A 21186-nucleotide genomic window follows, 5' to 3' on the forward strand; every position below is an offset into this window, starting at 1 on the left:
CCTTATCCTCAGAAACTTTGTGAGGTAATGGTTTTTATTTTAGGCTGCTAAGTTTTGGGGCAATTTGTTATGTGGCAATAGACAACTGATAAAACATTTTGACAAAACCATCTCTTTCAAGCTGCATTTTCTGATAGCCAATAGTGGGCTCTAGCAGAACCCACAGCATCGTGCCATGCTCTTGATTATTACGTTGGACTATATCTCTTAGGTGATATGTCATGGTTCACATCTTAAAGGAGGGGTGTCTTGTCCTTTGTATCGTCAGTACTTTGCAGAATGCCCTGTATTTGCTGTATGTATGAATCAGAATGTGTAGAGGTAAATAAAGGACACCCGCATAGTTTAAGGACAGGTCAGGGTTTTAAACCCAGCTTTGTCATTGACTTCATAGAATTCTCCTTGTCTTTCTCTGTTTTTATTTCCTCTCTTGTAAAGGAATACTATTTGTGTTATAAAAAACATGTATAATATATTGCTATATAGGCATATGTGCTTGTGCACATATGGACTATTTCAAGAGGGAGATAACTAGTCAATAGTGGTTACTTTTGGGGATATGTAGGGGGATGGGGTAAGAGGAAAACTTTCAAAAAACAGTGTATAAACCTTTTATATCTTTTGAATTTATTCCACCTACAGTGAAATAAGAGTATTGATCTGCGTCTCTCCTAAAGCAGGTCAAGAAGAAGCCCTAAGTTTAGTGAAGTATTTTTAATTTTTGTCACTGGGGGTCTCTGCCTCTGCCTTGACCTTCACCTTCTATCTGCTACCCAGGTCTGTGGCTTCTGCATCCACAGTAGCTCAGTTCCATCCTCTGACCTCCTTTCTCATAGCTGCTGCCCTGGTTCAGGCCTCATCAGCAGCCATCTCCCTATCTCCCTAACTCGGTTGTCCCCTTCTTACCGCACCCCGTGCCGCAGGTTGGCCACCCCATAGCTCAGGCCCTCCCTCACCAGTCCCTGGTGGCTTCCCTCCAGTCACAGGATCCTGCCTGGTCTCCAAGGCCTGCACTCCACGACCTGGCTCCCAACTGCCTTTGCAACCCTGGCCCTCACTGTTGTCCCTGGTGCCAACCACACTAAAGGATTCCCTGTCACCTCCACAGAAGAGTGTGCTCTATCACTCCATATTAGCCACCTCTGGGCCTTTGCTTTGCAGTCCTGACCTCCAAGAAAGGACAGTCCTCACAACAGAGACTTATCTGACCCAAAATGTCAATCATGACTCAGAAACTGGGATCTATGTATATACAAGTGTGTGTGTGTGTGTGCGCGCGCTTGCTTCTCTTTTTACATAAATGACTGCTGTGCAACCCCAAGCCTAGTTGATTAGCAATAGATGGAGTGACTGAATACTTTTGACATACCACATCTCTGATCCCCAAGAATCCTCTCCTTGCAGTGGGGAGAATAATCCTCCCAGGGCTGCATGTATTCCAGCCTCAGACTGTCTTTTCTGACCTGCTGTCCTGTGCTCTCCCACTGGATTCTCTGTGTATGCCCTAGTGGTCTCCCTGCTTGCTTTCTTCTGTCCCCTTGCTCATATTAGCCTGTCTGTCCCTAACATCCTTCACCAGCCCCCGAACTTTGGTCTCTGCCGTTTAAAATCCTGCCATCCTTCACAGCTGAGCTCAGATGACATCTCCTTCTTGGGTCCACCCAGCAACTGCTGTTCTTTCTCTTTGAATTCCCCAGGATCTTTTGTCCCTCGGGTGGCATTTATTGTGTTTTGCTTTGCCTGTAGTTGTTTGTTTGTTTACTCAACACATCAAGCATGCGTGAAGTCTGGGGTGCGGAGATGGACAAGGTGGCCTCTGCTCTCAACTCTTGCCCCAGCCTAGTGCCAGAGACAGACAAGAAAGCTGACGGCCAGTTCGGCGTGGGGCATGAGAAGCTGGCATACGACACAGAAAGCAGAAGTTCGGAAAAGGGTGACTTTGCTCAGTGTAGGCAGGCTAGGGCCGGTTCCTAAGAGGGAGTGAGGCTTGGGTGAGTCTTGGGAGCAGGGGGAATTGGCAAGGTGACTTATGGGTGGGCAAGGACATTCTGGAACTTCTTGAACCAAAGCATGTCTTGTTCTCCTCTGAGACTTGAACACCTCTTTAGGGTAACCATTTTCCTTATTCATTTGTGTGCCTTTTATAGTTTTACCTTAGACAGCTAATAGTTTTGTTTGCGTTCGTGTATTTATTCATTCAACAAATATTCTTGAGTGCTTATTTACTTGAGGTAGTGGACTGATGTGAATGGATTTAGGCAAATAGTTGGTGGCAGATGAATTCAGTAGAAACCACCAGAGTAGTAGGTGGCCTCTGAAGTGATTAGATGTGGTTTAGTGAGTTTTAGCTACAGAGTAAATCATGTGTTCACGGTGACCACACGTTAGAATTCCGGAAATGTGGGCCCGAACAAGTCCAAGTTAGATGCAATGGAAAAATCCCTCTCTCCGAGTCATCACTAGGTAGCAGAACTTGTTTGAGCCAGCATTATTAGTTTGGTTTCATGAAAGACAAAATAAAGGGCAAGGTGTTTGTTCCCCAGGGTGACTGCAGCAGTTTTCACAGTAATGAATAAAGTAATGCTGTTTTGTCAGCAGTGAGTAGGAGTTGGGGACTGGGAGAGGCTTGTTCCATTCCTCAGGAAATTCCAAAGTCATGGATGGGCCTTATCCTTGGGGAACTTACAGAGGAAGGAGAGAATATGACCAAGCACACATATTTCTCCTTTTAACACGTCCCTTCTTTTTCTTTCTTTTTGTTTTATTTGTTAAATTTCTGCACATGTTTCTCAAGTGTGTGGTCCAGTGGGAAGAAGTACTGGCAGTCTTTGGGTTTAGGGAAACACTGAGTCCACTTACAGTTAGAAATAAAAGGCTGGATGTGCTTCAAAGACTTTTTGGAATAAGACTAGGGACAAAGAAGTCAAGCAAATAAATGACTGAGTCCAGAGAAGGTGGCATTAGAGATAGATCTGAAAGCATTCAGGGAGATGTGGTGCAGGAGGATGTTAAAATCTTGTTTTTTCCATCCCTGAATTGTCCAAGAGCCCAAAGACATCTACTCTGCAAAGTGTTTGCTATATGATAGTACAACGAAGACTTAGATGCTGGCAAACTTTGTTGGAAAACACTAGGTTCTTCATGTATTTGGAGCAAGAACAAAGGCATTAGTAAACTTTGGAAAATAGGCAGTGGGATTGTCCAATAGAGTCCATCTGGGGAAGTATTTTGAACCACTTGGGTTTATAACTATGACCCTGAACTTGAGTCCAGCATATGCCAAATCCAAAGGAAAGGTATGTTTGGCCCCTCGTGCTCTTTGATTTACAGGACCTCTTTCTGCCTGGTCAAGGCATTTCATGTCTCTAAGCCTATAACTTTTTGTGAGAAGAAGCCTTCTATGGCTCCTTTGCTGCTTGGTTTCAGAGACACCAGGATGCCAGGCTCCTACCCTGTGTGCAGTGCTTCCTTCTCCCTGTCCCATTGTGAACTGTTTACCTTGCAGGCTCAACTCAGTGGCATTTCCTGTAGCTGTCTTAGTGACCCTTCGGGCCAGAAGCAGATGCCTGTGCTGTGTACCATGCCCCTCCTGCTGCTGAACTGGAGAGAAAACGTGGCTGGCAGGTGGTGAACTCTCTGGCTGATTCAGGCCCAGTGGAGAAGGAGGGTTAATAATTTACTTTGCTCCTATGTAGCCACTGGTGTTGACCTTGACAAAACACTAGTAGAAATTAGTTAGAACCTGGCCTGTCATTTAACTAACAGGATAGTATGGCCCCAAATAAACTTCTTGTTTTGCGGTTAATCCTGTCTCTGAGTTTACGGCTGACATTCCAGTACATCCGGCTCGGTTTGCATCCAGCAGCCAGGACCGTGGACTCATGGTGTTCATGGGGTTCACAAAGAGGGCACATCAGGTCAGGGGCCTGGCTCTCCACGGAGCTGCTCATTGTGGTAGAAGGCCAAAGGCCACAGTGATCAAGACTCTGTAGGAGAGGCGGCAGAACATCGTGTGGGCCTGCTAGATATTGCAGGTGAAGAGGCTCCCTGTCCCCCATGCTTCTTTGGTTTTAAATTCACAGCTTTTGTTTCTTGAGAAGTTCCGAATCTTTTGCCTCTGGTGCTGCGAGAAGGTTCAACTGATTAAACATCCTAAAGTCAATAGCACAGCTCCTTCTGGAAGGCACTTGAACTGGAGGGGGTCCTCTCACCGTAGACATTGCTGCCTCACTTCCCTGAAATAAAGCCTGCTCCAGAGCAATGATTGTTTGGTGGTGTGTTGTGGAAAGCTGTTAATAGTTTAAAAGTTCTCACTAGCTGCTAAATAGGCCTAGACTGTGAAAGGATACATGGTGACCCAAAGGTAGGTTCTTTTTTTGAGAGTCTTGCACTGTCACCCAGGCTGTAGTGTACTGGCATAATCATGGCTCAGTGTTGCCTCGACCTCCCCGGCTCAAGTCATCCTTCCAGCTCAGCCTCCCGAGTAACTGGGGCTACAAGTGAGTGCCACCACCTCTGGCTATTTTTTGTATTTTTTTGTAGACATGGGGTTTTGCCATATTGCTCATGTTGGTATCAAACTCCTGGGCTCAAGTGGTTCTCCCACCTCTGCATCCCAAAGTGCTGGAATAGCAGGTGTGAGCCACAGCTCCTGGCCCAGATTCTTAACTTATTAGGGAGTATCCAAATTTATCTGTTTATTGATCTCTTAAGTAGAATCTGATTAATTCTCCATCAATAGCTAGCTGCAAAGCACTGCAGATGCCCACTTGCCACTCTCCTTCCCCCAGCCTTCCAGGAAGGTGCAAGGAGTTGTTTGAGGTGGTTCCGACATCCAGCTTTTGGGTCCCTGGTTTATTGCTTTTGCCAGTACATTGGCTGGCACGTTTATCCACCCAACAAATACACGCTCTGTAAATATGCATGTACTTTTGGAGAAGGCCGTTGGACTAAGATGAGGGTGTGGAGGATGGGAGTGAAAAACAGAGTGAGCCAGAAAAAGAGGACATGGAAAAGGAAGGGCAGAAGTTAGAAGGAAGAGGGCTGGGGACTGACTAGTGCCCAGCAATAGAAACAATCAGCATTAGAAACGGGCAAAGGGGCTGGGCGTGATGGTTCACGCCTATAATCCTAGCACTTTGAGAGGCCAAGGCAGGCAGATCACCTGAGGTCAGGGGTTCGAGACCAGCCTGGCCAACATGGTGAAATCCCGTCTCTACTAAAAATACAAAAACTAGCTGGACATGGTGGCACATGCTTGTAATCCTAGCTAGTTGGGAGGCTGAGGCAGGAGAATCGCTTAAACCCAGTAGGTGGAGGTTGCAATGAGCTGAGATTATGCCACTGCACTTCAGCCTGGGTGATGGAACGAGACTCCTTCTCAAAAAACAAAAAAACAAAGCAAAATGAAACAGGCAGAGGGACAAGAGCAGTTTGAAGTATGATGGGAATGAGGTACAGGGGAGGTAAGAAGGAGAAAGGTGCAAAGGGAGGGTCAGAAGATTGGAGAAGAAGTGGGGAAGCTAGTAGCACCAAGAAGTGAAAGAGGAGTTTCAGCTAAAGATCTAGAGGATAAAAGGGGAAAAGATGAGTCTGAAAGAAAGGTATGAGAGGGTGACAGCAAAGGATAGAGGAGAAGCCGTGAGCTACATATTATGCCAGGTGGGATTTCTGCTCTAGGAATTTTGGCTCACGGTTATCCCAAAGAACTGTGGCAGCCAGTGTTGGTTTTATTGCAATATTAGCAGTATGTGGTTACTAAATAAGTGACTTTTGAAATAAAGTGTGAACTGTGAGACTCTAGAGGAGGATAAATGAAACTTTTGTCACCTGAGATGGGTGTTTTTTATACCTCCTATTTCTAGGGTCTCTCTGTCCACAGCATTGAACATGGGTATGAAAAGCCAGGAACTCACACCTGTAATCTTAGCACTTTGGGAGGTCAAGGTGGGTGGATCACCTGAGGTCAGGAGTTTGAGACCAGCCTGACCAACATGGTGAAACCCTGTCTCTACTTAAAATACAGAGAAATTCTCTGGGTATGGTGGTGCACATTTGTAATCCCAGCTATTTGGGGGGCTGAGGCAGGAGAATCTCTTGAACCCAGGAGGCAGAGGTTGCAATGAGCTGAGATCCTGCTGTTGCACTCCAGCCTGGACAACAGAGTGAGACTCGGTCTCAAAAACAGAAAAAGAAAGAAAATATGCATTGAATGTAATGCTTTAAAAAGTTACAACTGTCATTTGTCTGTGGGGGAAAATATCATAGTCCAGTTAGTTGTAGCTGTCTCTGGTGGTCTTTGGGCAGGAATTTGAAGAGATCATTGGAAAGACATCAGAAGAATTTAAATGACCCATATCCCATCTTTCAGAATGAAACTAATATTCATTAAAAAAAATTGTATGCTCTGGCTGAGAATTTATATAGCCTTCTAAAGAGGAGACAGGTATGCTTTTGGTCTCCAGTGATCAGTCTGTGAACTTGGGGCATTATTCAGTGGATCTGGGACCTTCTTACTCTTACCAACTGATTTAGGCCATCCCCTTTCCTCTTGAAACCAACTTTGTTTGATATGTCATTGTAGATTTTCTATTATTTCCCCCAAATCATTCCTTAATGAACAGTATGCCTTAAATGCCTTCTCTTTGTATCCAGAAATTATCAGCTCAACCAATAAAGAGTATGTTTGTTAGTCAAGCCAGTGATGCAGGAAAGACCTGAGTTTTTTTTTTTTTTTTTAAGATGGGTGAAGTTTACAAAAGAATTTTTTAAAAATCAAATGTTTTATTTTGAGATAATTATAAATTTATATGCAGTTGTAAAAAAAACAGAGCTAGATCCCATATACCCTTTATCCTGTTTCCCCCAAATGTAATATATTGTGAACCATAGTACAATAGCATGACCAGGATACTGACATTGATACAACTGAGATACAGAACATTTACATCACTCCCCGCATTCTTCATGTTGTCCTTTTATAGCCATGCCATCTTCCTTCCTTTCCCTCACATCCCTCCTTAACCCAACTACTATGCTTTTCTCTGTTTTTTAAATTTTACCATTTCTAGGATGAGATATATATAGATGGTGGGGAGGGGGGAGGGGGGAGGGATTGCCTTGGGGAGTTATACATGATATAAATGATGACTTGATGGGTGCTGACGAGTTGATGGGTGCAGCACACCAACATGGCACAAGTATACATATGTAACAAACCTGCACGTTATGCACATGTACCCTAGAACTTAAAGTATAATAAAAATAAAAAATAAAAAATTAAAAATTAAAAAAATAATAATAAATAAATAAAAATACATTAAAAAAATAGAAGTAGGCCAGGCACAATGGCCCATGCCTGTAATCCCAGAGCTTTTGGAGGCCAAGGCAGGTGGGTTACTTAAGCTCAGGAGTTCAAGACTAGCCTGGGCAACATGATGAAACCTTGGTTCTACAACAACAACAACAACAACAACAACAACAACAACAACAACAAAGAGATATATATAGATGGAATCATACAGAATGTAACCTTTTGGAATTGGCTTTTTTCACTCAGCATTGTTCTCTGGAGATTCCTCCAAGCTGCTGCATGTATCAACAGGTTCTTTCCTTTTTATTGCTGAGTAGTATTCGATAGTATAGATGTACCACAATTTGTTCAACCATTCACTCATCGAAGGACTTACAGGATGTTTCTCATTTTGTGCTACTACAATAGAGCTTCTATGAACACAGCTTTTTGTGTGAATATGTTTTATTTTTTGGGGGGATAAATACCTAGGAGTGTGCATATGTTTTAATTTTTTTCGGGGATAAATATCTAGGAGTGTGAATGTGTTTTAATTTTTTTCTGGGATAAATATCTAGGAGTGCAATTGCTAGGTTGAATGGTAGTTACATGTTCAGCTTTTAAAGAACCTGCAAAACTACTCTCCAGAATGGCTATACCATTTTGCATTCCCACCAGCAATGTATGAGTGACCTAGTTTCTAGGAATTGTTCCCAGCATTTGGCATTGTCAATATGTTGTATTTTAGCCAATCTGATAGGTATATGTGATATAACATTGTGGTTTTATGCAGTTTTCTAATGGCCAGTCGTGTTGAATGTCTTTTCATGTGTTCATTTGCCATGTGTATCCTCTTTGGTGAAATATCTATTCATGTGTTTTGCCCATTTCCTAATTGGATTGTTTGGGGGTTTTTTGTTTGTTTGTTTTAAACTGTTGAGTTTTGGAAATTTTTTGTGTATTCTAGATATGAGCACTTTATCAAATATGTGTTTTGTAAAGACATACTTCCAATCTCTAGTAAAAAAAAAAAAAAAAAAACACCTTTTTAACAAGGTCTTTGAAAGGTAAAAGTCTTTAGTTTTGATGAAGTCCAATTTAGTTTTTTCTTCTATGGGTTGTGCTTTTGGTGTCAAGTCTAAGAATTATTTTCCTACCTTGGAGCCCAGATATTTTCTCCTGCGTTTTTGTTTTCTAAAGGTTTTGTAGTTTTACATTTTACATTTAAGTTCACAGTCCATTTTGAGTTAAATTTTGTGTAAGACGGAAGTTTAGTTTGAGGTTTATTTATTTTGCCTGTGAACATCCAATTGCTCCAGCGCCATTTGTTGAGAGGGTTATTCTTCCTGCAATAATTGCTTTTGAACCTCTGTAAAAGTGGCTTGGGTATTTTTGTGTTAATTTCTGGGTTCTCTATTCTGTTTCACTGACCTGTGTGTCTGTCCCTCTACCAATATCACATAGTCTTGATGACTGTGGCTGTATTATGTCTTAAAATCTGGTAGACTGAATGTTCCACTTTATTGTTTTTCAAAATTGTTTTAGCTATTCTAGTTACTTTACCTTTTCTTTTTTTCTTTTTCTTTTTCTTTTTTTCTTTTTTGAGATGAAGTTTCACTCTAGTCGCCAAGGCTGAAGCGCAATGGCACGATCTCTGCTTACTGCAACCTCTGTCTTCGGGGTTCAAGCGATTCTCCTGCCTCAACCTCCCAAGTAGCTGGGATTACAGGCACCCGCCACCTCGCATGGCTAAATTTTTTGTATTTTTAATAGAGACGGGGCTTCACCATATTGGCCAGGCTGATCTTGAACTCCTCACCTCAGGTGGTCCGCCCACCTTGGCCTCCCACACTGCTGGGATTACAGGAGTGAGCCACCATGCCTGGCTTACCTTTTCATATAAATGTTAGAATAACCTTGTCTATATATAGAAATTTTGCTGAGATTTTGATAGGTTGAGTATGACTATGTTGAGTATTCCGGTCCATGAACATGGTCTAAGTAAATCTCCATTTATTTAGATGTTCACTGCTTTCATCATATGATTTTGTATTTTCTTTTTTTTTTTTTTTTTGAGATGGAGTCTCACTCTGTCACCCAGGCTGGAGTGCAGTGGCCGGATCTCAGCTCACTGCAAGCTCCGCCTCCCGGGTTTACGCCATTCTCCTGTCTCAGCCTCCTGAGTAGCTGGGACTACAGGCGCCCGCCACCTCGCCCGGCTAGTTTTTTGTATTTTTTAGTAGAGACGGGGTTTCACCGTGTTAGCCAGGATGGCCTTGATCTCCTGACCTCATGATCCGCCCGTCTCGGCCTCCCAAAGTGCTGGGATTACAAGCTTGAGCCACCGCGCCTGGCTGATTGTGTATTTTCAAGCATATAAGTCCTGTATGTGTTGTGCTAGACTTATACCTAAGTGTTTAATGTTTTTGAGTGATTATAAATGGCATATTTTTACATTTTAGTATCCTTCTGTTCATTGCTAGTATACAGAAATGCAGTTGTATGTTTTTATTTATGTTTATTTTATATCTGGACCTTTATTTCTTTACCTTGCTGAAATCACATATTCTACAAAGTTTTGTGTGTGTGTGTGGCGGGGGGCGGGTAGATTCCTTGGGATTTTTTATGTAGACAGTCATGTCATCTGCAAACAGGGACAGTTTTATTTCTCGCTTTCTGATCCTTTCTAATTTATATACCTTTTGCTTCTTATTTCCTGCCTTATTAGGCAGGCTAGAAGCTCCAATACTGTGTTGAATCAGAGTGGTGAGAGCAGGTATCCTAGCCTTAGTCTCAGTCTTAGGGGGAGGTTTTCAGTTTCTTACTGTTAAATATAATGTTAATTATAGATCTTTTGTGAATTGAATGCTCTTTAGTTGAGAATGTTCCTCTCGATTCATAATTTGTTTGGAGTTTAAAGAAAATTTAAATCATGGATGAGTTTTGTCAGATGCTTTATCTGCATTTATTGATATGATAGTGTGATTTTTCCCTCTTGATTTTAAAATATCAAACCAGCCTAGCATTCCTGGAATAAACTTCACTTGATCCTACTGTATCATTCTTTCATACATTGCTGACTTTTATTTGCTTGTAGTTTGTTAAGGATTCTTGTGTCTTTATTAATGAGATACATTGGCTTATAGTCCTTTTTTCATTTTTTCCTTTCTTTTAGGGTACTATTTGGATTTTGGTATTGAATAATACTGACATCATTAAATGAGTTGGGAAGGATTCCTTCCTCTTCTATTTTCTGGAAAAGATTGTGTAGAGTTGATGTTTATTCTTTTTTAAATGCTAGGTAGAATTCTCCAGTGAAACCAGTTAGACCTGGACATTTCTTTTGGGGGAGTTTTAAAATATGAATTCAATTTCCTTAATAGTTATGAGGCTATTCTAATTACTATATTTAATATTGCATAAGTTGTGGTAGTTTGTACTTTTTAAGTAATTGGTCCATTTCATCTTAGTTGTTAGATGTGTGTCGAGTTGTTTATAGATGTCTGCAGGGTCTATGGTAATATATCTTGTTTTATTTCTGATATTGGTAATTTGTATTTCATCTTTTTTTTGTTTGTCTTACCAGAAGTTTGTCAGTCTTACTGATTTTTTTTTTTTTTTAGCATTTGATTAGTGCTTTTGATTTTTTTATTTTTTGTTTTACTTTAAGTTCTGGGATACATGTGCTGAATGTGCAGGTTTGTTATATAGGTATACATGTGCCACAGTGGTTTGCTGCACCTATCAACCCATCATCTAGGTTTTAAGCCCCACATGCATTAGGTATTACTGTCCTAATGCGCTTCCTCCCCTTACCTCTGAATCCACTGACAGGCCCCGGTGTGTGATGTTCCCCTCCCTGTGTCCATGTGTTCTCATTGTTCAACTCCCACTTGTGAGCGAGAACATGCAGTGTTTGGTTTTCTGTTCCTGTGTTAGTTTGCTGAGGATGATGGTTTCCAGCTTCATCCATGTCCCTGCAAAGGACATGAATTCATTCTTTTAAAAGAATCAATTTTTGATTTCATTGATTTTTTTTTCTTTTTTCTTTTTTTTTTTATGTTTTCAGTTTCATTGATTTCTGTTCTGTATTATTTCCTTCCTTCTGCTTCCTTTGGGTTTATATTGCTCTTCCATTTCCAGGTTCTTGAGGTAGGAGCTTCAATATTGAATTCAGACTTTTCCTTTTTTCTAATATCAACATTTAATGCCATATATTTTATTTTAATTTCCATTCAGGTCAGTGTGTGTTTTAAAAAAAAATTTTCTTGAGGCTTGCTCTTTGACCCATGGATTATTTGGAAGTGTGTTGTTTAATTTCTAAGTGCTTGGGTATTTTCCTGTTGTCTAGTTCGAGTCCATTTTGGTTAGAAAACTAGTCTGTATGATTTCAGTCCTTTTACATTTGTTGAGGTTTGTTTTATGGCTCAGGATATAGTTTATCTTGGTATATATTCTTGAAAAGATTGTATATTTTGCTAGAAAGAGATTTCAGAAATGGTAAATATGAATCAACCTGAAGGATAAAAATAAATGATTTTTTCCCCTTTGGCAATAGAAATATTGTTACTGGTTGGACAAGTGATCTTTACTCACAGCCTGAGTTATACAAAAAATAGGAATACATCCTTTTTGGTGGTTTACAAATCTAATTATATTTTCATGTTAAAAGTAAGCAGTGGAGGATATGTGAAGTGTCATATTATTTGCCACAGAGGTTTTTTTCCCATTCAAATTGTAATTTTGTGGAATTTTTTATTTTGTAGTTGCTTTAGTGAAAAGAAATGATAGAAAAAGATTGTTTTAAATGAAATTGAAAAATGCATAAGAGTATAGGGTAGAAAAAATATATTTTGGATCATACTTTTGACAATACCTTTTTCCTCTCTTGCAATACATTTGGAGGATCTTTTCAGATAGACGTACCTAGAATGTCCTGTGTGCCATTCTTTGATGGCAGCAGCACAGCCCTCTGGATGCTGATTTGAGAGGAATTTAGCCACCTGCCATTTCTTTCTTCTGGTGCCCCATCTCAGTAACCTCTCCTAATAGTCTAGCATTAGCCTTCTAGAGAAATTCAAAGGTCTGCCAAGGTCAGTCAGCAAACCAGTCAAGGGCCAGGAAGTCAGGAATGTGTGAGTAGCTGAGTCAGGGGTCTGGAATCAGAAGTGAGGGTGAGTCAGGGACAGGGCCAGGCTGACTCAGGCGAGCTGAGGTGGTGACCTGTGCAATCAGCTGCCTTCCTGGTGCTCCAGGGCAGGGGCAGGCTCACTATGCTGAGGCCTGAAACTTCACCTCTTTCAGGGATCAGCTAATAGATGTGGCCAAGGAATTGGGTCCCAGTCAACCTTCCCTGCCTCTCCTGTGTTAGGTCACCTGTCAGAAAAATATTAACCAAATTTTAGGGCCACATGACTTTGTTTCTCTTTGTGGAAATGGGAATGATATCACTGCAAAGAGTCAGGAAAGAGGTCGTGGAGGGAAAGGAAGAGCGGGGCAAATAAATCAGCGAGAAAGAGAGAAACAGGGGTGGAAAGCCAGACAGATACTGGGCGCTTCTGCAAAAATTGTAAACTGTTCTTATCACCAAGTCCGGTCCATTCTGTCACTCAGATGAGTCTGTCCAGTCTTCCTCTCTTATTCCCAATATTTTAGCCTTTTAGCTGGAGTCCTACCACACAGCTGTGGATTGATTGGAGAGAATGAGTGAGAACAGCTTGTCAAGGGGGACCTTCAGCTTTTACATTAGGTGACTGGGTGAATATTGGAGGCATTGAGGAGGACCAGAGGAGGTCCATGTCTTGGAGTGGTAAGTGGGATGAGGACTTCCATTCTGTGCATGTTGAATCTGACCGTGTTGAGTTTGAGGCATCTGTGGGATACCCGAAGAGGGGTGTCTGGCACAAAAGAAAGGCTAGGCTGGAGCTACTGATTTTGGTTGGGCCCAACAGGTGCTTGCAATAGTTGCGTGCTCCTAAGGCAGAGGCTGTTTGCATTCTGTCTTTGTTTTATATTTCCACTGGGAGTGCTGTTTTAGAACCTCTTACAGATGTCACAATAATTGTAGACCTGTCCCTACCAGCCATGCTTGAGGTATTATGTAGATAATCTACTTCTTTGCTGCTAGTTTTCCCAGCCCGGTTCAACTATTTCCTGATGCAAGTGAAGCTTTTAAGTGGACAAACTTAAAATACCTTTATTACCAGTGCAACCACACTAAACTGTAATTGCCCAGCAACTAGAAATACTAGAATTAGACACTTTATTGTATGTGCGCATTTTGATGGAGGGAAGAGATGAGTATTTGCAAATTCATATTATTATGAAGAACAAGAGTATTTCTCCTTGGGAGATGTGTTTTTCCAAGATGATAAATGAGTTCCAGAGAACAACTTTTTCTTTCTTTTCTTGAGCTTATTCAACTTTTTTTTAAAGCTTATTTTGACTTGAGCCAACATTACTTATTTTCAGGTATACAGAGCCAAAAAAAAGTTAAAGAGGAGGATTGGCTTATTGTTGTTATTCTAGGCAGAAGCGATACTTAGTGGGAACATTTGGCCAGGACTAATATACTGGGTTAGGATACGTATTTTTCTCAAAAGCATTTTGAGGAATTCTTAAGGGTTGGCATTCTCTGATATTGGTAATAATATTAGTATCATTGGTTGCTACCAAATGAATCTATATACTCAGATTTTCCTTTTGTTCAGATTATTTTACATTTTAAAAAGGTCCATGTTGAGGCAGATATTTATACAGAATCAAGTGATTGGAATTGTGATTAGTTGCTAGCTTTGCAGATTATGCTGTTACTGAGAACATTGCCTTTACTGGTTTTTAACTTCTCTTAATGTGCAGCTCTGCAAAACAGAGTTGCTGTAAAAGTTCAAATGCTGCCAGATAGGCTAAGTGAGGAGAAGAAAACCTTTAGATTACTTCTCTCAAAGAGGGTCACCAATATTCTACAGTCTCTGGATATAGTTTTTGAGAATACAGAGGGTACGAGGTTTTGCATGGACGGATGTTTTCATTTCTTTGACCTGTATACCTGGGAGTAGAGTTGCTGGGTCATAAAATAACTGAGGAACTCCCAAAATGTTTTCCAAAGTGACAGAACCATTTCCCATTCCCCTAGTTATGCCTGAGGGTCCTCATTTCTCCACATCCTCTCCCACACTTGTTATTATCTGCCTTTTTTGTGATAGCCATCTTTGTGGGTGTGAAATGGTATTTCATTGTGGTTTTGATTTGCATTTCTCTGATAACGAATGATATCAAGTATCTTTTCATGTGCTTATTGGCCATTTGTATGTCTTCTTTGGAGAGCTATCTGTTCAGATTCTCTGCCTATTTTAAAATTGGTTTGTCTTTTTATTATTGAGGGTAATGGTTCTTTATATATTCTGGATACCAGTCTCTTAGTACATATTTAATTTGCGAAATTTTTCTCCCCTCTTTGGATTGTCTTTTCACTTTTTAAATGCTATCCTTTGAAGTGCAAAGATTTTTAATTTTCATGATGTCCAGTTTACCTACTTTTTTTCTTTTGGTACTTGTGTCATATCTAAGAAACCATTTCCTCATCCAAGGTCATGAAGACCTTCTCTTCTGCAGTCGAGTGAGAAGTGAGCAGAATTGGTGTAGGGACTGCTTCTCCCAGAGGGGGTGCAAGAGAGAAGGCTTAGCCATGTCATCCTTGATTAGAAAGGTGATCAGCACTGAGAAAGCCAAAGGGTACAATGGTCCCTACAGTCAAGCTGTGTTAGTTGACAGGATCATTTACGTTTCAGGAGAGCTAGGCATGAACCTTTCGAGTGCACAGCTTGTACCAAGAGTAGGTAACAGAAGAAGCTAAACAGGCCCTTAAGAACGTGGGTGATATTTTGAAAGCTGCAGGCTGTGACTTCACTAATGTGGTAAAAACAACTGTTTGGCTAGCTGACACAAATGACTTCAGGGCTGTCAGTGTAATCTACAAACAGTGTTTTAAGAGTGGTTTTTCTACTAGAGCTGCTTACCATGTTGCTGCTTTGCCCAAAGGAGGCCGGGTTGAAATTGAAGCAGTAGCTGTTCAAGGACCTCTCAAAACAGCCTGACTAAAAGTGGGCCCAGTGCTGTCTAGTTCGGAATTTTTAACATCTTAATTGTCACAGTTGATGTAACGTCTTAATTAACATCTTGATTTTTATAATTGATGAAAAGTGTAAGTTTGACTAAAGTATCCAAAGTTATGGAAATACTGTATAATAGAACTAAACATGAATTGAAGATTAGATGATGAATCCAGTTACTGATGTTACAAATTACACTTATGCACACCAATGTCACTGAATGTACGGAAGAGATACTCATTACATAGTTACTCAAATAACAGGGAAATAACATGTAGGAAAGACGAGTTATTGTTCCTGAGAAATAATCAAGAGCCTACCTAATTCCAATAAATTTAGTGTTGTCACATATTTAGTTGTGTCGGTTATGTGATTCTGGTAATTCTGCTTTTACTAGTTTAAAAATCAAAATATTTAAATTTGAATGGTAGGGGTAAAGAAATAGAAAATGGACCAAAACTTTATGTAGATTATATTTTTCTAATGGATAGAAAATAGACATGCAGATTTAAGATTTACTCTTTTTCTAAGAATTTGATAGCTTTAGCTCTTACATTTAAGTCTATGACTCATTTTGAATTAAATTTTGAACATAGTGTGAGGTAGGAGTCTATTTTACTGTTTTGCATGTAATATTAGTTGTCTCATCACCGTTTGTTGAAGAGATGATTCTTGCATCATTGAATTGTCTTAGCACTATTCTGTTCCTCTTAAGTTTTATTTCCAGGCTCCCTACCATTCAAGTTGTTTCTCAGACATTAGTTTTGGTGCCGAAGCTTGGATATTAAAGCATCTACTCAAGAGAGACTGTTTAGACTAGAAGCAACTGAGATACTACTAACTAGTAAGTTCAAGTTAGGGTTACTGCCATTGTAAGTAGGTGAGAGGTTGTGAGAGAAATTAGAGAGATTGTGAGGAAAATTAAGCTGTTATTAGAAAAATAAAAAGAGTAGTGTTTTCTCTGGATATCTGGAGGTCGGGGAAGCATATTTTCAACGTTGCTTTGTGTGCAGCCTTGCTGATGGTAACTTGGTTACCTGGAGAGATTTCGTGACAGACACAATATCTCTACTGTAGACTGGACTTTTACACATGCACAACAGTAGTTACTTGAAATAGTGAAAAAAATGAAAATAAGCAATAAAAATCAGGAGTTCTCATAGTGGCTGTGTGACCTCAGGCAACTGCTCCAACCTTGTTTTATCTTATGTTAAATGGGGATACTGAATTTATGACCTCTGTCCCTCTCTGGCATTAAAGTTCTGTGATGTTGATGCATTTGAAGATGATGTTAACATGGCCAGGCTTTGATGTTTAGAAACCACGTTATGAAAACCTACCTAGCAGTGCCAGAAAGTAAGGAAGTGTTCCAAACACACACACACACACACACACACACACACACACACACACACACACACACGCTCACATCGATGAGGTATGGCAGAGGGACACAGGAGCCAAATACAGAAGCTGCCAGTGGCCAAAGTCACAAAATAAGGTAGTATTGGATTATAACCCCCAAATAAAATAAATGCATGTGGGTTCTTACTGATATAACAAGTAATTGAATACATAAATGGGGAATAATAGAGGAATCTACCTTCTGGAAGAGTTCCAAGTAATTTATTTAGATATGTTGCCTTCAAGTAGGTAGGGGCTCACTCCCCACTCTTGAAGTTGGGCTGCACATAGTGAATTCCTTCCAGAGCGTACAGGATGAAGCGGGGGAGAAAAGAGTCACTTTTGCTGGCGGGTTGGGGAGTCACTGGAGAAACCCGACAAACATTATGTCAGCCAGGTGATCAGTTTCAGCATCAATCACATTGATAGTATATACACCCTTGATAGGATATGCTGATAATGACACTTTACCTTTGTGGTCTTTCTACCCCAAACATCAGACAAATTCCAATTGAGGAACATCCTGCGAATATGCCTTGCCCAGTACTCCTTAAACTGTTAACAGTCATCAAAACCAGGGAAAGTCGGAGGAGCCGTCACAGCCAAGAGGAGCCTGAGGAGCTATGATGACTAAATGTGATGTGGTGTCCTGAATGGGATCAAGAGTCAGAAAAGGACGTTAGGTAAAAACTAAGGAAAGCTGAATACAGTATGGACTTTGGTTAATAATAATAAATCAGGATTAGTTCACTCATTATGACACACATACCATGTTCGTGTGAGATGCAGTAACAGGGGGAAGCCGAGTATGGGATGAAAGGGAATTTTGTATTATTTTAGCAGTTTTTCTATAATCTAAAGCTTTTATAAAGATAATTTTTCATTTAAAAAAACCTACCTGGGGGAATATTCTAACACCCAGTTTGGTGCCTCTTCTGTGAAGTCATCCTCAAGCAGCCTCCTTCCCACAGTGCCACTGCTTTCTCCGCGGCACCACTTGCATCTCTGTTCTGCCACTGGCACTGCAGTTAACTTCTGCTCTTGTCTGCCCTGCAAGGCTGTAAGCTCCTCATTCATCTTTATGCACAGCTTCTGGCACACAGGAGGCACTCACATGTTTGTTAGCTGATACAATGAAGGAATGAGCCCCAGAATGTATATTTCCTGAATCCACCACATGTACCAGTTTTTGCTCTGAGTTCCTGAACTCAAAGATGCTCGCATTGTAGCTAAGAGGCAGGATAGTAATGGGATCATGATGCCCATGATGTAGGAAGAACAGATGAATCTGCATTATAGAAGAGTTCCAAATAATTTAGGAAGATAAAGGAATGCCTATTCTGTCTACTTTAGAGAACAGCGTAAGGTTTGCAATGAGAATGTATCAGAAAAGTGCTTTAAAAATATGTTTATCACAAGAAAGATGCAAACAGTACTAGGACCAACTCCCCTCCTCCTCCACCTTCACTCCCCACCAACTCACTTCCGGATATTTCCAGTCAGAGACTTTATTTCTTCATTTAAGGCTTTTACTTTTTGAAATCCTCCGGTATGATGACTTATCTGGAGGCATACACTTCATTTATCAACTAAAGCCTTAGGTTTCTCACACTGGTGAAGGCAGAACCTGGAGACCTGCCTATAGGAGGCACCTCTTAAGGGAGGTTAGAGGATCTGATCGATTCAGTGATCCCAGAAATTGAGGTTGAAAAGATGAGGTGGGCCTAACTTGATTCGTTTCCTCCAAGGCAGCACCCGCATTTCAGGATTACACTCCAATCCTCCCTAATAGCGCAGGGCACAGATTAAGGAGGGCTAGGTTTTCATTTGCAAGGAAACTTTGTGAGCAATAGATCTGCAACTTTGTTTATACATTGACGTTTTCCATAGGTTGAATCTGAGAATACTCACAAAAGCACATAGAATAAAATAAAAAAGATATTTCTAAAAGATCATAAAAAATATAAATTTAAATAGATTCAATTCTGGGGATAGTGAGGACAAATAGAACCCAGCCATGTAGTCCAATAATCTTGAAGGTGAATTAGAGGTGTAGTCCTGAGACTTCTGGCAAAGTGAAAAAGGAAACACGATTAACTTCATGATTTTTGTTGTCCATAAGGAAAAAAAAAAACCCAAAACATTTCCTCAGGGGAATTAAAGCTTCCCTTAACATATAACTCTGGAATTAAAGCTTCTCTTGACATATAATTCTGGAAGTTATACCTAAGTTTCCTTGCTAGCCTGGGGACCTGGGGACCCCATTAGCAGAGAGAGGAGGTAGATGCTGAGATCCAGGCATGTACACTGTCACCTATACATGCCTCAGGCCCACACATCACCAAGGGAGAAACAAATCATTGTCCCAGAGTCTTGAACAGGCCCTCAGGTATGGGCATTTTATTTCCAGATTTTACTTCCTTACTGTGAAGTATGAGATAACATCTGTCCTTCTGTACGTGGGATAAGGGGACAAGTCTAAATGTGAGTATATGAGTATATGAGTATTATTCTGAGGTCTGGTTTGAAACCAGGAGTTAACAAGATAAAGAACACAATAAATACATTAGACCAGAATTAACACTTTAAATAGTGAGTTTATGATTTCAGATTTGCAGTGAAGTTAATGCTGGTAAAGTTGAATCATACTGATACTCTTGCCTTTCTTTTGAAAATATTAAAATTTAAGTAAGAGCTAAAGAAGATGATCCATGGAAGTCTGCAGTCATTCAGAATCACTCCAATCGTTGTGCTCTCTTCTTTTGACAGGGTTACTAGGCAAGGAGATTGGGGCCACAGACAGATTTTGGAAGGAGCTTTCTAGTGATGGATGACAGAACTCGTGGTCCTGTCCTGTTAACTTGTTTTTCATGACATAAAGATACAGAAATCATGCTTATCAAGGTTGTACAGTGACCCAAAGCAGGCAGAGAGAGCCCAAGTACAAAATGCAGACCCAAGATACCCAATGATCTCAATGGTCAGAAACAAGAGATTAAAAATCAACTTGATTAAACTGAAAAGAGATATATGATATCTCCTGTTTCTTTTGCTTTCATTTTTGGGGATTAACTAGAGAATGAAGACCCTTGAGTTACTGGACTTTTGGGTGATCATAAGCTCCACTCCCTGGCAGCAGCATAGATACACTCATGCGTATAAGTAAGCATGCTATCAAGTTCTAGAAACCTCCGAAGTACCATTTAGTGGATTCGGTGAGATTGCATATTCTCAAATTCGATGCTCTTCTTTCCATCTGCTATGGTTATTATAGGTGCTCAGTTACTTTCCACAATCAGAGGTTTTCAACAAATAACAAGTAGTTATGGAGCTCCAATTGTGTATATGACCTTGGTCCAGGCACTGGAGCTAAGGAGATAAGCAAGACGTAGTCTAGATCCCCAAGAGACCTAGGCGTCTCTCCTAAATACATGTAGATGAGGGATGGATTCACGTACCACATTTGTAACCCACAGTACCTAGAAGAATGAGATGGACAATAAGTACTCAGAGAGAGATGTGAAAACACTAATGGGGGGTATAAACCTGAAAATCACTTAAAAAATGAATCTGCAAAGCAAGGGATGTAGGCTCCAAAGACTTATCATTTTTATATGCCTGCGCTCTTGCCATTTAAAAAGCTTTTTACATTTATAGGTTCATCTAGTGACTTACTGTTCTCAAGGCATAGCCATCAAATGAATATTTGTAACTGGATAGTGTGTAAGTGGGGAGAGGTTGAGAAGGGTCTGTATTCTGAAATGGAGGCCAAAAAGCTTTGTTTATGATGGAAGTACAGAGGTGGAGTTCTCGTTCTCTTCTGTGTGTCTCTAGGACCTTGCTGTGGTTCTGTTAAAATCCAGGCTGTGAAAGAGTCCACCTCTGCCACCACCCTTTTTCTTTGTTCCTGTTTTTTCTCCTCTGCACCTGGATTCAGCATTTACCACCCTTAATTTATGAGCAACTTATAATAAACTACTCATATGTGATTAGGCCATTAAAAATAGAAGTAGAAAATGTAAAAGCAGGAGGAGGGATGGATTTTATTTTGGGAATCGGCCCAATCCCATGAACTGTCTGTTCTTTCTGTTTGGGGCTACATGGTCCTGATTCTTCATTTTAGACTAATTGCAAACTGGTGTGCATTACATTTTCCATCCCAGAACAACTGGATTATGGCTTTCTGTTCATTCCTGAACTCCAGCCACTTGTGATGGTGCACAGTGTTCAGCTGGCATCTCATCCAGCAGATTTTGGCCAAGGGTGTTCCCTGGAAACTCGAGTGTCTAGGCATGAGCTCAGACACTGGCGCGTTTGCCATCCCTCTAAATGTCTCCATGTGCTTCATGTATAATTCTAACTGGAAAGCCAAAAGGTAGC

At 40.6% G+C, this 21186-nt stretch overlaps 1 protein-coding gene and 1 pseudogene across 3 annotated transcripts in view; both read left to right on the plus strand.

Moving 5' to 3' along the window:
• Positions 1–21186, plus strand: part of CGNL1 (cingulin like 1) — a 177780-nt gene that overhangs the window by 102147 nt on the left and 54447 nt on the right. The window lies entirely within an intron of this gene.
• On the plus strand, positions 14979–15387 carry LOC115897685 (annotated as a pseudogene).

This window comes from Rhinopithecus roxellana, chromosome 5 (assembly GCF_007565055.1).
Source record: "Rhinopithecus roxellana isolate Shanxi Qingling chromosome 5, ASM756505v1, whole genome shotgun sequence".
Classification (NCBI taxonomy): domain Eukaryota; kingdom Metazoa; phylum Chordata; class Mammalia; order Primates; family Cercopithecidae; genus Rhinopithecus; species Rhinopithecus roxellana.